Below are 14,006 nucleotides of genomic sequence, written 5' to 3'. Positions count from 1 at the left end.
TCTTGGATTTTGATTATAAAACCAATTGATAAGTGTTTATAATTTAATCTATGTTTTGAGTGACGCAAAATACTTCGATCAGGGAAAGACAATTAAAGCAGGAAGAATTATGTTGGGCCGGAGGAAAACATGTCAAAAGATTGAATGTCGGGCTAGAGGATTGGTCGACGTATCGATAGAAGACTTCGGGCCATAGATTCAAGCATTGGGCCAAGAAGAGCGGATATTATGCCAAGGATATCGGAGTTACGGAGGTCAACTGGCCGATTATGTAATAGGCCACAAGAGAAGATGATGGGCTGAAGAATTGGACGAAGCGTCGATGGACCAATGACATGTCGGACGACATGATTCATGCTTAGTAATAATTTTCTAGATTGAAGTATATTTTTATATATACAGGATTAATTACGATAGCAAGGCATAAAGCAAAATGAAGTCCCAAAGTCAAGAACGTGATTTCGTTGGGAGTTCGAGAGTTTGTCGGAAGTCCCGACATTCATCGGAAGTTCTGTCAAAATTGATCGAGAAGTCCTGAAGCTTGCCAAAGAAGCTCATCGGAACTCACCAAGAAGATCGTCGTGAATTCCAAGAGCTTGCTGGGACTTCGTTGGAACATTGTCGAGAGATCATCGGAAGTTCATCGGAAGATTGTCGGAAACTCGCTGGAAGAAATCGGACTTATCTTGTTTAGATTATATCTTAGGAACAATAGTTAGCACATAATTAGAGTTGGGATTGTAAGGTAATCCCATTAACTCTGTTAGGGGCCAACTAGGCCCGAAGTTGGGCTAGTTTGGGTCGAATTCAAGGCCCAACTAGGGTGTTGAAACCCTGGCCAATGGTGGCACCGCCTAGGGAATAGTGCCCCAGGAAATCTGGGCGGTGGTACCACCCAGGCTGGGATGTGGTACCATCGACAGTAATGCTACCAGTGGTGGTACCGCCCCTCTCAAGCGGTAGTACCACCCAAGAACAGTAGTGGTACGGCCAATACCTAGGAAACCTGGGATGAGATCTTTTTAGGCTCCAATTTTAATTAAGTTGAAGTCTATAAATACCCCTCTCATCCCTGGTTAACTAACATAAGCACGGAGAGCTTAAAAGTGAGAAAACGTTATAGAAATCTCTTGAGAAATCCCCTCCTCTAGCTTAAACTTAGAATTCTATTTAGAGAGGAGTTTGTGCTTGTAAAGGTTGTCTCCTAAACCTATGAAAATTAGAAGAGGGGTGTAAGAAGGAGGTTGATCTTCTTCTATTAAAGAAAGATCGATAGTAGATGCCGGTGGTCTCAATGGAAGAGGAATCGACGGAGTGGATGTAGGTCACGATGACCAAACCACTATAAAAATCCAGTTTACCTTTTCTTTTGTGCAATTTATCTTACTGTAAACCTCCTTACTTGTTTACTGCTTTCAATACATTTATGAATATGCTTTCAAGTCAATATCTTTCAAAATCGGTTTTATTGTACAAAACAAAGAATTTTCAAAACTATGATTTTTACCGCTGCACTAATTTAACCCCCACCCCCCCCCCCCCCCCCGCTTAAGTGCCGACTCATTCCTAACATAGATATATTATCATAATGAAAGAAATTTATCAAGCAAACATTTCAAGTATATATGATGAAATACATTGCATACATTTGTCATCAATTTTATCACATTTTGGTATTATTTCTCCCCCTTTGTCATCAACAAAAAGGAGAATAATTCAACAATGCAAGTGTGGTAAAAAAATTTCAAGCAAGTTTCACACTCAAAAGTTCTCATCATTAAATGTTATCAACATTAAAGCGATAGATTCTATTAACTTCTCCTCCTTTGTCATCACATTTTGCATGAAGAAGAGTAAATACGGTAAGGAGGGAATCCATTAAGAACTAAAATTTTGAAATGACTTGAATCAAGTCAAAACTGATAAATTGGAATTCATAAAATTCATCTTTAATGAGAAGAATAAGGAAGAATTCATAGGAGAAGAGTATCACATGAAGGAGAAATTCATGAATAAAACTTCATAGTGAGAAGAGCATTGCATAAAATCCATTTTTCATTAAAAATTCATAAGAGTAAATCCGTGAGAGATACATTTGTCAATGACTTCCATGTATCAAACATCTTATTTAAATGATTAAACACTTCATGCATTTATAAAATATTTTGTCATAGCCTTTCATCACTACTTGCATGAGGTAATATCATTAGTGCTTGTATATTCAAAAGTTAAGAATCTGATATTGCATCATGTATAATTAAAACTTCTCAATATTCAATAGAGATCATAATCATCATAGAAATTTTCAGCATCAAAACAAACACAATATTGCATCATTGTATGATAACATGCTCATCATTTAAAGAGATCACAACATCATAGAAATTTTCAGCACAGAATTCCAACATCAAAGTAAACAGCATTTTAAGTTTACAACATCAAGGTAAACAATTTTCAGCATCAAAGCACAGAATTCCAACATCAAAGTAAATAGCATTTTAAGTTTATAACATCAAGGTAAATAATTTTCATCATCAAAGCACAGAATTCCAACATCAAAGTAAAAGTTATAACATCTAAGTAAGCATTTTATTATCGTGAAGCACACAACCTTATCATCATGTAAAACTCGCATCATAAGAGAAGATTGGTACTCAAACATCATATAAAACTCGTATGGGAAAATGCATATGGCTCATTGCGTATACTATAAGATCATGATTTAAGTGAGTGATACAAAGAAACAAGAATGTCCAAAAATGAAATTTAACAAATTCATGCATTCAGACAAATTAACATTCCTAATTCTTTTCTAATAAAATCAAATTATTCTTTATTTAAAGGCTTTGTAAAAATATCGGCTAATTGATGTTTCATATCAATAAACTCTAAGATTACATCATGATTATTAACATGATCTCATATAAAGTGATGCCTAATATCAATATGTTTAGTTCTAGAGTGTTAAATGAGATTTTTTGTTAAATATATTGCACTTGTATTATCACATTTTATGATAATATTTTTAAGATGAATCTTATAATCCTCTAAAGTATTTTTCATCCACATAACTTGTGCACAACATGCACTAGCTGCAATATACTCAGCTTCGGTTATAAATAGTACAATCGAGTTTTGTTTCTTGGAAGACCACGAAACAAGTACGTGTCCTAAAAATTGACATATTCCGGATGTGCTTTTTCTATCTAATATACATCCAGTAAAATCCACATCAGTATAAACAATTAGTTCAAAGTTCTTGTATTTTGGATGCCATAATCCTATATTTATGGTTCCTTTAAAATATCTAAGTATTTTCTTAACTACTTTAATATAAGATATCTTAGGATTAGATTGAAACCTAGCACAAAATCCTACACTAAATATGATATCTAGTATAGTTGTGGTAAGGTATAGTAAACTTCCTATCATACCCCTATAAGCTTTTTGATCAAAGCTTTCTCCATTTTCATCAATGTCTAATTTAGTGGAGGTGCTCATAGGAGTGTTGATAGTCTTTGAGCTATCCATATTAAACCTTTTTAACAAATCTAAAGCATACTTTATTTGACTAAGAAAAATACCATTACTTAGTTATTTGATTTGTAAGCCTAAAAAGAAAGTTAATTCCCCCATCAAACTCATTTCAAATTCAAAACTTACTTTTTGCAAATGATTCACATAAAGACTCATTCGTAGAACCGAAAATAATATCATCAACATAAATTTGAACAATAATAAAATTATTTTTAAATTTTTTGATAAACAATGTAGTATCGACCTTGCCTTTAGAGAAATTATTTTCGATAATAAATGAACTAAGTCTCTCATACCAAGCCCTTAGGGCTTGTTTCAATCCCTAAATAGCTTTAGTCAATTTAACACATGATTAGGGAGATTATTATTCTCAAATCTGAGAGGTTGTTCAACATAAACTTCTTTGGAAATAAAGCCATTAAAAAATATACTTTTAACATCAATTTGAAATAACTTAAAATTATTGCTACTAGCATAGGCAAGGAGCATCCTTATAGCTTCTAATCGTACCACAGGAGTGAAGGTTTCTTCATAATCGATACCTTCTTCTTAGTTGAAACCCTTGGCAACTAATCTAGCGTTGTTTCGAACCACGATACTAAATTCATCTTGCTTGTTTCTAAAGACCCATTTAGTACCAATAACTAAATGGTCATTTGGCCTAGGAATAAGCTTCCACACCTCATTTCTCTCAAATTGATTCAACTCCTCTTGCATTGTGATAACCCATGAATCATCTTTCAAGGCCTCGTCAATACATTTTGGTTCAATTTGGGAGAGAAAAGCGACGTTGGCACAAAAATTCTTAAGAAAAGAACGAGTTTGAACCTCTTTTGATGTGTCTCCTATGATTATCTCCTTAGGATAAGCATCTATATATTTTTATTCCTTGGGTAAGGATGTTTCTGAAGAAGATGCATCCAAGTATCAATATTAACATCATCATCAAAATCATTTTTCTTGACTTCGGAAACTTCATTGAAAACAACATAAATAGACTCTTCTATAATTAAAGTTTTTTTGTTAAAGATATGAAATTCTTTAGAAATAGAAGAATAGCCAAGAAAAATTCCTTCATCGGATTTTGCATCAAATTTTCCTAAGGCATCTTTTTCATTCAAGATAAAAAAACACTTACACCCAAAAACTCTAAAATATGAAACATTGGGTTTTTTATTGTTCCACAACTCATAAGGAGTTTTAGCAAGTAAGGGTCTTACTAGAACTCTATTCATGACATAGCATGCCATATTTACGGCTTTGGCCCAAAAATATTTGAGTAGGCTATGTTCGTTTAACATGGTTCTTGCCATTCCTTGTAAGTTTCTATTCTTTCTATCTACTACTCCATTTTGTTGAGGATTTCTTGGAATAAAAAAGTTATGATTGTATCCATTAGATTTATAAAATTCTTAGAAATCATAGTTTTGAAATTCACCACCGTGATCATTTCGAATTGATGAAATCATAAATCCTTTTTTATTTTGAATAAGTTTACAAAACTTAAAGAAACACCTAAAGCAATCACTTTTGTGTGTCAAAAAGTAAGTCCATGTGTATCTACTATAATCATCTACGATGACAAATGTGTATTTGCTTCCTCCTAGGCTTTATGTAGCAATTGGTCTGAATAAGTCCATATGGATTAATTGCAATGGCCTAGAGGTGCTTATTTAGTTCTTTGGTTTGAAACTACTTTTTATTTGCTTTCCTAGTTGACATGCATCACATACATTATTTTTGACGAACTTAATGTGAGGAATTCCTCTCACAAGTTTTTTAGATGCAATTTGATAGATTAGTTTTATGCTTGCATGACCTAATCTCCTATGCAAAAGACAAGCATCGTCATTCAAAACCAAAAAATACATTACATTACAAAGATCATTAATGTTGATAGTATATACATTATTTTGTTTTAGAGCAATCATAGATGTGTTTTCGAATAGTTTTTCAATAATGCAAGCATTGGATTCAAATCTAATAATGTATCATTTATCACATAATTGACTAATGCTCAAAAGGTTATGCTTTAGGCTATCAACTAACAATTCATCATCAATAGAAAAGGTGGATTTATTACCTATGGTTCCTTTACCAATGATTTTACTCATGTTGTTATCTTCGAAGGTGACATATCCTTCGTCTATGCTAATGAGCTTAGAGAATTGAGATGGATCTCCGGTCATATGCCTTGAGCATCCACTATCAATGTGCCATCTCTTGCTTCTAGCTTGTGATGGTAAATGTTTCTACAAAAAAGGATGATTTTTAGGTACCCATTTGACCTTGGGTGCCTCAAAAATCGATCTACATAGTTTATCATATTGCATTGAGTCATTTGAGGTTCTTTTAGGAACCCAAATTAATTTGTGTGGACTATATTTCTTAAATGGATAATGATAAGCTACATGCCCAAATTTGCAACAAAAGTTACATTTCTTTCGGGGTGAAACATGCAAAGTAGGGTCTTTAACAAAGGTGGTTGGATTTTAGTGAGAGTTATTACAAATATGATTCCGCCTTTTCTATTAACGTGACCCTTGTTGGCAAGGATCATGTTTAAGGATTTGCTACCAACCTCAAACTTTTCTAAGGTTTTCTTAAGTAGCAAGTTTTCCTTTTGAAGTATTTCTAGTTCATTACATTTCATACATAAAGCTAAACTATCATTGTACTCAATTTTTAATCTATTGTAATCACTAACAAGATAATCATGCTCATTTTTTAATAATTTATATTTTTTACTAATTGATTTGCATTCATCAAATAAATCATGAAAAGCATTTAATAGTTCATCAAACGATAAATTTGCATCAATTGAACTTATTACCTCCTCTCCAATAACTATTAGTGCATAGTAAGCAACTTGCTCGGTATTGGTTGGCTCCTCTTCTTCTGATGAACTTGAGTCATCCCATGTTGCTTTAAGAGTCTTCTTCTTCTTTGGTTGTCTCTTCTTTGCTTGGGGATATTCACTCTTATAATGTCCTAGCTTCTTACATTCATAACATATCACTTATTCTTTCTTAGGTTTAATTTTATTTTTAGTATCATTTTTAATTTTTTTTTATAAATTTTTTGAACCTTTTTGTTAATAGTGTCATGTCTTCATCAAAGTCCTCATCACTTGAATTTTCTTTCAAGTAGTCCTCTTGAGTTCTTAGAGTTATATCCTTCCTATTCTTTGAAAGGTTATTCTCTAGCTCTTCATGAGCATTACAAGTCATCTCATAGGTCATTAGTGACCCGATTAGTTCTTCGAGAGGAAAGTTATTTAAGTCTTTGGCCTCTTGAATGACCGTGACTTTAGGGTCCCAACTCTTTGGAAAGGATCTTAAAATTTTATTAACAAGCTCAAAATCGGAGAAAATTTTACCAAGTCTTTATAGACCATTGACGACATCCGTAAATCAGGTATATATATCTCCAATGGTCTCACTCGGTTTCATTCGAAACAACTCATAATATGCACTAAAAGATTAATTTTTGACTCCTTCACTCTACTAGTGCCTTCAAGAGTTACTTCGAGTGTGTGCCATATATCAAATATTGTTTCATAAATGGACACACGATTAAACTCGTTTTTATCTAAGGTACAAAATAAGGTACTCATAGCCTTTATGTTTAAAGCGAAAGTCTTCTTCTCTAACACATTCCAATCGTTCATTGGAAGAGAAGACTTTTGAAATCTATTTTTTACAATATTCCATAATTCGAAATCCATTGAAATTAGGAAGATCCTCATTCTAGTCTTCCAATATATATAATCCGTCCCATTGATTATGGGCAGACGTGTAATTAAATGACCCTCTTGGTTGTAGGCAAATGTCATCTCTTTTGGATTTAAAACCAAATGATAGTGAACCTTGCTCTGATACTAAATTTTAGGATCAAGAGCGGCACTAAGAGGGGGGGGTGAATTAGTGCAGCAAAAAACTTTTCCAATTTTATAAAAATATTTGTTTCCATTAAAATTGATTCCAACGAAAATGGTTTCGATTTAATCTGTTTCAAGGAGAAGTTAAACTTGAAAACTTTCGTAAAAGTGCAAGAGAAGATTAAGGAGATTTGTAGTAATGTAAATTACACAAATGAAAAGCAAACCATAATTTAGAGTGGTTCGGTCAATGTGACCTACATCCACTTTCGGATTCCTTCTCCGACGAGGTCATCGACATCTACTAAAGGTCTTCCTTCAATAGGCGAAAGCCAGCCAACTTTTACACCTCTTTCTCCTTTTGTCAGGTTTAGGAGATAACACTTACAAGTCTCACTCCTCTTTCTTGGATGGTTACAAGGCTAAGAGATGAAGGAGGAGAGCTCTTTCTAACTTTTACAACACTTTTAAGACTCAAGAATTCAAGATTATGCCAATGCTTTTGTGCCCTTTCATACAGAAAAGGGTGGGATTTTTATAGGCCCCAATGACTTCAAAATTGGAGCTAAAAAGTGTCACATCCTTGGATTCCGGGGTACTAGCGGTACCATCGCTGTTATTGGGTGGTACTATCGCCACTGAACTGACACTGGGTAGTACCACCGCCTGACAAGGGTGGTACCACCGTTGGCAGCATTCACTGCCGGTGGTACCACCGCCCAGTCTGGGCAGTACCACCACCCAGAAATCCTAGGGCACTGCTTTCCAAGCGGTGCCATCGCCGGCCATATTTTCAAGGGCTGAATTAGCTACTCAATTCAGCCCTATTAAGGGCCCAGTTGGCCCCTAATTAACTTAGTGGGATTACATCTCAATCCTAACTTAATTTATGCTCTAACTATGATAATTAAGACATAATTACAGCACTTCTTGATCCGGTGTGTTAATTGCTCTTCCGGTGAGCTTCCGACGAACATCCGATGAACTCTCGGCAATGTTTCGATAGACTCCCAGCAATCTCCTGGACTTTACGACGATCTTCTTGGTGAGTTCCAATGAGCTTCTTTGGCAAACTCCTGGACTTCTCGGTTGGTTCTGGTAGAACTTCTGACAAACGTTCGGACTTTCGACAAACTCTCGAACTCCCAATGAGATCTCGATCTTGACTCTGACACAAACCCTGCTTTATGTCTTACTACTATTGTAGTTAATCATGTACACTTTTCATAACATTTAGATTAGATCAAACAAGTTACAATTGACTTCATCATCAAAATCCGAGATTCAACACAAGGACCATGAGATTCTATCCCAATGGACACCTCCTTATACACCTCAACTCAACGGTGTATCTGAAAGGAGAAATCATATACTATTAGACATGGTGCGGTCCATGATGAGCTTCACTGACCTACCCATCTCATTTTAGGATACGCACTAGAGACTACAACTTACCTTCTAAACAGAGTTCCAACTAAGTTGGTAGTGTCTACAACATATGAGATATGAAAAAGGAAGTAGCCTAATCTTAAGGTTGTTAAGATTTGGGACTGCCTTACCCACGTTAAAAAACACAACCCCGATAAGTTGGAATCCAGGATAGAGCAGTGCAAGTTTGTGAGAGATCCCAAAAGAAACTTGTGGGTATTATTTCTATAATCCCGAGGACCAAAAGGACTTTATAGCCAAGAGAGTCATGTTCTTTAAGAATTAACATATTCTTGGCGGAGACAATGGGATCGTGATAGAGTTGACCTAGGTTAGAGAACTTAGCTCAAACATGACTCCACAGCCTGAGTCTGTTCAGGTACCTAAGATATAAGTTTTGACTTTACGTAGGTTCGACAAAGTATCCCATCCTCTTGAAAGATATGTGGGATATATTAGAGGAGTGGATATTGAGGATATCAAACCTCAAACCTACGAGGAGTCTATTACGAGTATAGACTCCGGGAAGTGGCAAGAAGCCATGAATTCTACGATGGATTTCATGTACTCCAACAAGGTTTGGAACCTAGTTGATGCACCCAAGGATATTATACTCATCGGTTGCAAGTGGATCTTTAATAAGAATGTTAGGAAAAGAGTCAGCACTAAGAGGGGGGGTGAATTAGTGCAGCAATAAAAATGATGTCGGTTCAAAACTTCATTACAATTAAATCCGTTTCCGACAAAAAACCATTTCATAAAGGTATTAACTTTGAAAGCATATGGAAGAGCATAGTGGATGTAAAGCAAGTAAAGTGGTTTGTAGTAAAGTAAATTGCAATAAGAGAAACGCAAACTAAATTTTTATAGTGGTTCGGTCGTCGTGACCTACATCCACTTCGTCGATTCCTCTTTCGTCGAGGCCATCGGCATCCACTATCAGTCTTCTTTCAATGAGCGAAGACCAACTACCCTTTTATACCTCTCTTCTCCTTTTCACAGGTTTAGGAGACAACCTTTTACAACCCTCTTTTACAAGGTATCCCTCTCACACCTCCCTTAGAATTCTCTCTAAGCTTTGGGAGGAGGGAACTCAACTTTCTAAGGTTTATAATTTTAGAATCATAGGGTTTTGCTCAATATTTCTTACTTATCCATGCAGGAATAGTTGGGGTATTTATAGGCCCCAAATGGATTCAAATTTGGAGCCCAAAATTCAAACCCCCGAAATTTCAGGGTACCGACGATACCATCGCCTGCACTGGGCAGTACCACCGCTTGCAGCCTGACACTGGGCTGTACCACCACCTAGACTGGTGGTACCACTGCCTAGACAGTCTCAGAGACTGAGTCTGGGCAGTACCACTGCCTAGACTAACGGTACCATCGCCTGACATAGTCTCGGAGATTGTGCCACGATGGTTTCACCTATTTGGTCACTGTTTGGGCCTTTCTATTGACCCAACACAACCCAAACTTGGCCCAACTATCTCCTAATTGGGTTGGCCCAATTCTTGTCCCTATTATGTACTAACTATAAATTTTAAGACATTTACTAAGCTAAACAAAATCCGTAAGTCTAGGTTTCTTACGGCGAGCTTCCGACGATCTTCCGGCGAACTTCCGACGATCTCTCGACAATGTTCCGTGAACTCCCGGCAAGCTCCTGGACTTTATGATGATCTTCTTGGTGAGTTTTGATGAGCTTCTCTAGCAAGCACTAGGACTTTTCGGTCAATTCCGATAGAACTTCCGACGAATGTTCGGACTTCCGACGGACTTCCGACAAACTTCCAATAGAACTTCATCATGCATAACATGATCATACTTCTCCCCCTTTATTATCAACAAAAAGGAGAAGTTACAACTATTAAGTATTTGGACATAGAAGTTCAAATCATTGCAATATAATCATGATCTTCAGTTTTATCATCATGCAAGCTAGCAAATTTAGCATCACTTTACAACATGCATAATCACTAAATCATCATTAATTTTAAAGATATGCAAGATTGCAAAATATGCAAGTTTACATTTTTGTTTCTTAAGATAGGCAATCTATCAATTTTTTGTTGATGTTAAAGATAGCAAGCTCTTTCGTCTCTTTTGAGAAGTGCCATTTTTGCTTCCTTTGCAAAGTATAAGCTAGCAAAATTTTACATTATTTTACAACATGCAAGCTAGCAATTTGGCAAGTGTTACTTCTCTTTGAAGTATGAAGGCTAGCAAGTTTTTTGAAAAAATAATGCAAGATAACAAGCTAGCAAGATACAATGTTTTACATGAAGCAAGCTAACAAGTTTTGCATCTTTTTGCGATATATACATTTGCAATTTTTGCTTCTCTTTAGATGTGCTAGCAAGCAAGCAAGTTTTTCTCCTTACATTTTGTGAGCTAGCAAATTTTACACATATGAAAGTTGGCAAGATTTTGCATTTTTTTTTAGATGAGCAAGCTTTTGCTTCTTCTTGAAGTATGCAAGCTAGCAAAATTTGCTCCCCCTATATCATTTTCAAATATAAGGGAAGAATACAATATTGTAATTATTTTCTCTTTTTATCAATCTTCACATCATGACAAAGGTAAAATATCAACCTTATTTCAATATGTTTGTGTATCATTATAGTTTCAATTTACAACAAGCACAATTTTAAAACATTACACATCATCCTTACTCTATACATGATACTAAAAATAAATCAATCATCATATCATACATGATACTCATAAGCTAGTAAATTTATATCATTTTAGAGCATCAAAACAATATCATGAGTATTTCATGCAATCATATTATCACATGAAGAATATCAAGAAGAATTAGGTGATGAGATATACTTCAAGAATACAAAGCCAAAAAATCATATCATGAAGGATGAGATCATGTGAATACCAAAAGACATGATTCATTTTGACAAATCTCCTCTTAAATATTCAAAGAGAAGTCTTAGGAGATCAAATAATAAAAGATATTCAAATAAAATTTGAAGTCATGAATTTTGAAAAAGATATTCAAATGAAATTTTATGTCATGAATTTTGAAAAAAGATATTCAAATGAAATTTTAAGTCATGAATTTTGAAAAAGATATTCTCTTTAGTAAATCGCAAAAGGAAACGTACGAGAAAAATATTTCAATTCATGCAAAAGAAATCTTATGATTCACATAGAAAAATCTCCTCTTTAGTAAAATACCAAGAAAAATCATAGGAGTACAAAGAAGAGATCTTGATTAAAAAAAATATCTCAAGTAATTCCAATAAACCAAGATCATGATTTTGATAAAACTTATTCAAATTTAGATCATCAAAATCATCAAAATCTCAACATTTCTTTCAAGAGATTCAAAATGGCATAAATAATTTTATTGATCTCTTAGTGAAAAATCGATAAGATAGAGAAAAAGAAAATTTTCAAAAAATGCTTTCCTCCTTTTGTTTCAACTTATTGATTGATTTCATACATGCATTTTCTTTTCTTTCAAATCCATGCATCATTCATTAACACCAAAGAAGAACTTTCAAAAGATCGCAAAAATTATCATGCATAAGTTCGAAATATAAACTCGTTAAGCATGCTTTCAAGTCACCATTATATTTTCATTAAGATATATTTTCATTTTTATGTGTTTTATTTTAAGTGACTGATTTCATATAAGCATGATCAAGATTTTTTTTTTTTGTATGAAAACATACATCATAGTTTAAAATTGAAAAGGCCATGTTTATTATTGTAAAAATCGATAATCCATAAATTTTAAGAATCATCATGCATAAATTCGAAACATAAACTTATTAAGCATAATATCAAATCATTACTTCAAATCAAACATGATTTCATTAATCATAGAGCATCTTCAATCAAAATCGAGAAATAATATGATTCATCTTGTTAGGTGTACAAGCATTAGATTTATATCTAACATTCTATTGCATTATTAAAAAAACATGATTTCATAAAGCATTTTTAATCAAAATTATTTTGTTTGTTTATCATAAAATATATAATTTTTATGATTACTTTTAAAATCACTAGAAAGGTAAGCATGATCCAATTTTATTTTTGCATTTTCATTAAACATGCAATTCAAAAAAATATAATTTTTCTAAACTAATTTAAGAACAACTCATGAAAAGCATTATGTAATTTCAAAATAAATTAAAGGAGTTTCATTTGAGTTGTTTACCTCATTATCGAATGTCGTTAAGGCATAGTTTGCCACCTTGCCTTTGTTGATTTTCTTCTTGTCTTCGGATGAGCTCAATTCATCCAAAGTCACTTCTTCTTCTTTTTAAGTTCATTTTTTATTTTCAATTCTAATTTTAAAAATTTCATAAGGAGTTCAAGTTCACCATCACTAGAACTTATGCTCGAGTGGTCTTTAATTATTCTAAGTTTAAAATCCTTCCTATTCTTTGGAAGGTGGTTCTCAAATTCTTTACATGCATTGCACATTATTTCATAGGGCATCAAAGACCCTATAAATTCTTTAATTGGAAAATGATTCAAGTTCTTTAATTCTTGTATTGCCGTTATTTTTGAATCCTAATTTTTAGAAAGTAATCATAAAATCTTGTTAACGAGTTTAAAATCTGAAAAACTTCTATCAAGTGCTTTTAAACCATTGACGACATCCGTAAAATGGGTGTACATGTCTCCAATGGTTTCACTTGGTTTCATATGAAATAGTTCAAAATCATGCATTAAAATATTGACTTTAGAATCTTTTACTCCACTCATGCCTTTGTGTGTGATTTTGAGAGTGTGCCATATTTCGAAAGTCGTTTCGCAAGTAGAAACTTAATTAAACTTAGTTTTATCCAAAGCGCAAAATAGAGCGTTCATAGCTCTAGCATTTAAGGAAAAAGTCTTCTTCTCCAAATCATTCCAATAGTTTATTGGAAGAGAAGACCTTTGAAAATCACTTTCGATAATATTCCATAAATTCAAATCCAACAAAAGTAAGAAAACTCTCATTTGAGTTTTCCAATATGTGTAGTCCGTCCCATTGAACAAGGGAGGATGAATGAGAGAGTGACCCTCTTGAAAGTCGAAAAGAGTCATTTCACTTGGGTGTTAAACCAAATGAGAAATACGAGGCTCTGATACCAATTGTTAGGAAAAGAGTCAGCACTAAGAGGGGGGGTGAATTAATGAAGCG

The sequence above is a fragment of the Musa acuminata genome, chromosome BXJ1-10, assembly GCF_036884655.1.
Source record: "Musa acuminata AAA Group cultivar baxijiao chromosome BXJ1-10, Cavendish_Baxijiao_AAA, whole genome shotgun sequence".
NCBI lineage: Eukaryota > Viridiplantae > Streptophyta > Magnoliopsida > Zingiberales > Musaceae > Musa > Musa acuminata.
The sequence above is the reverse complement of the archived record's forward strand: the minus strand, read 5'-3'. Positions refer to the sequence as shown.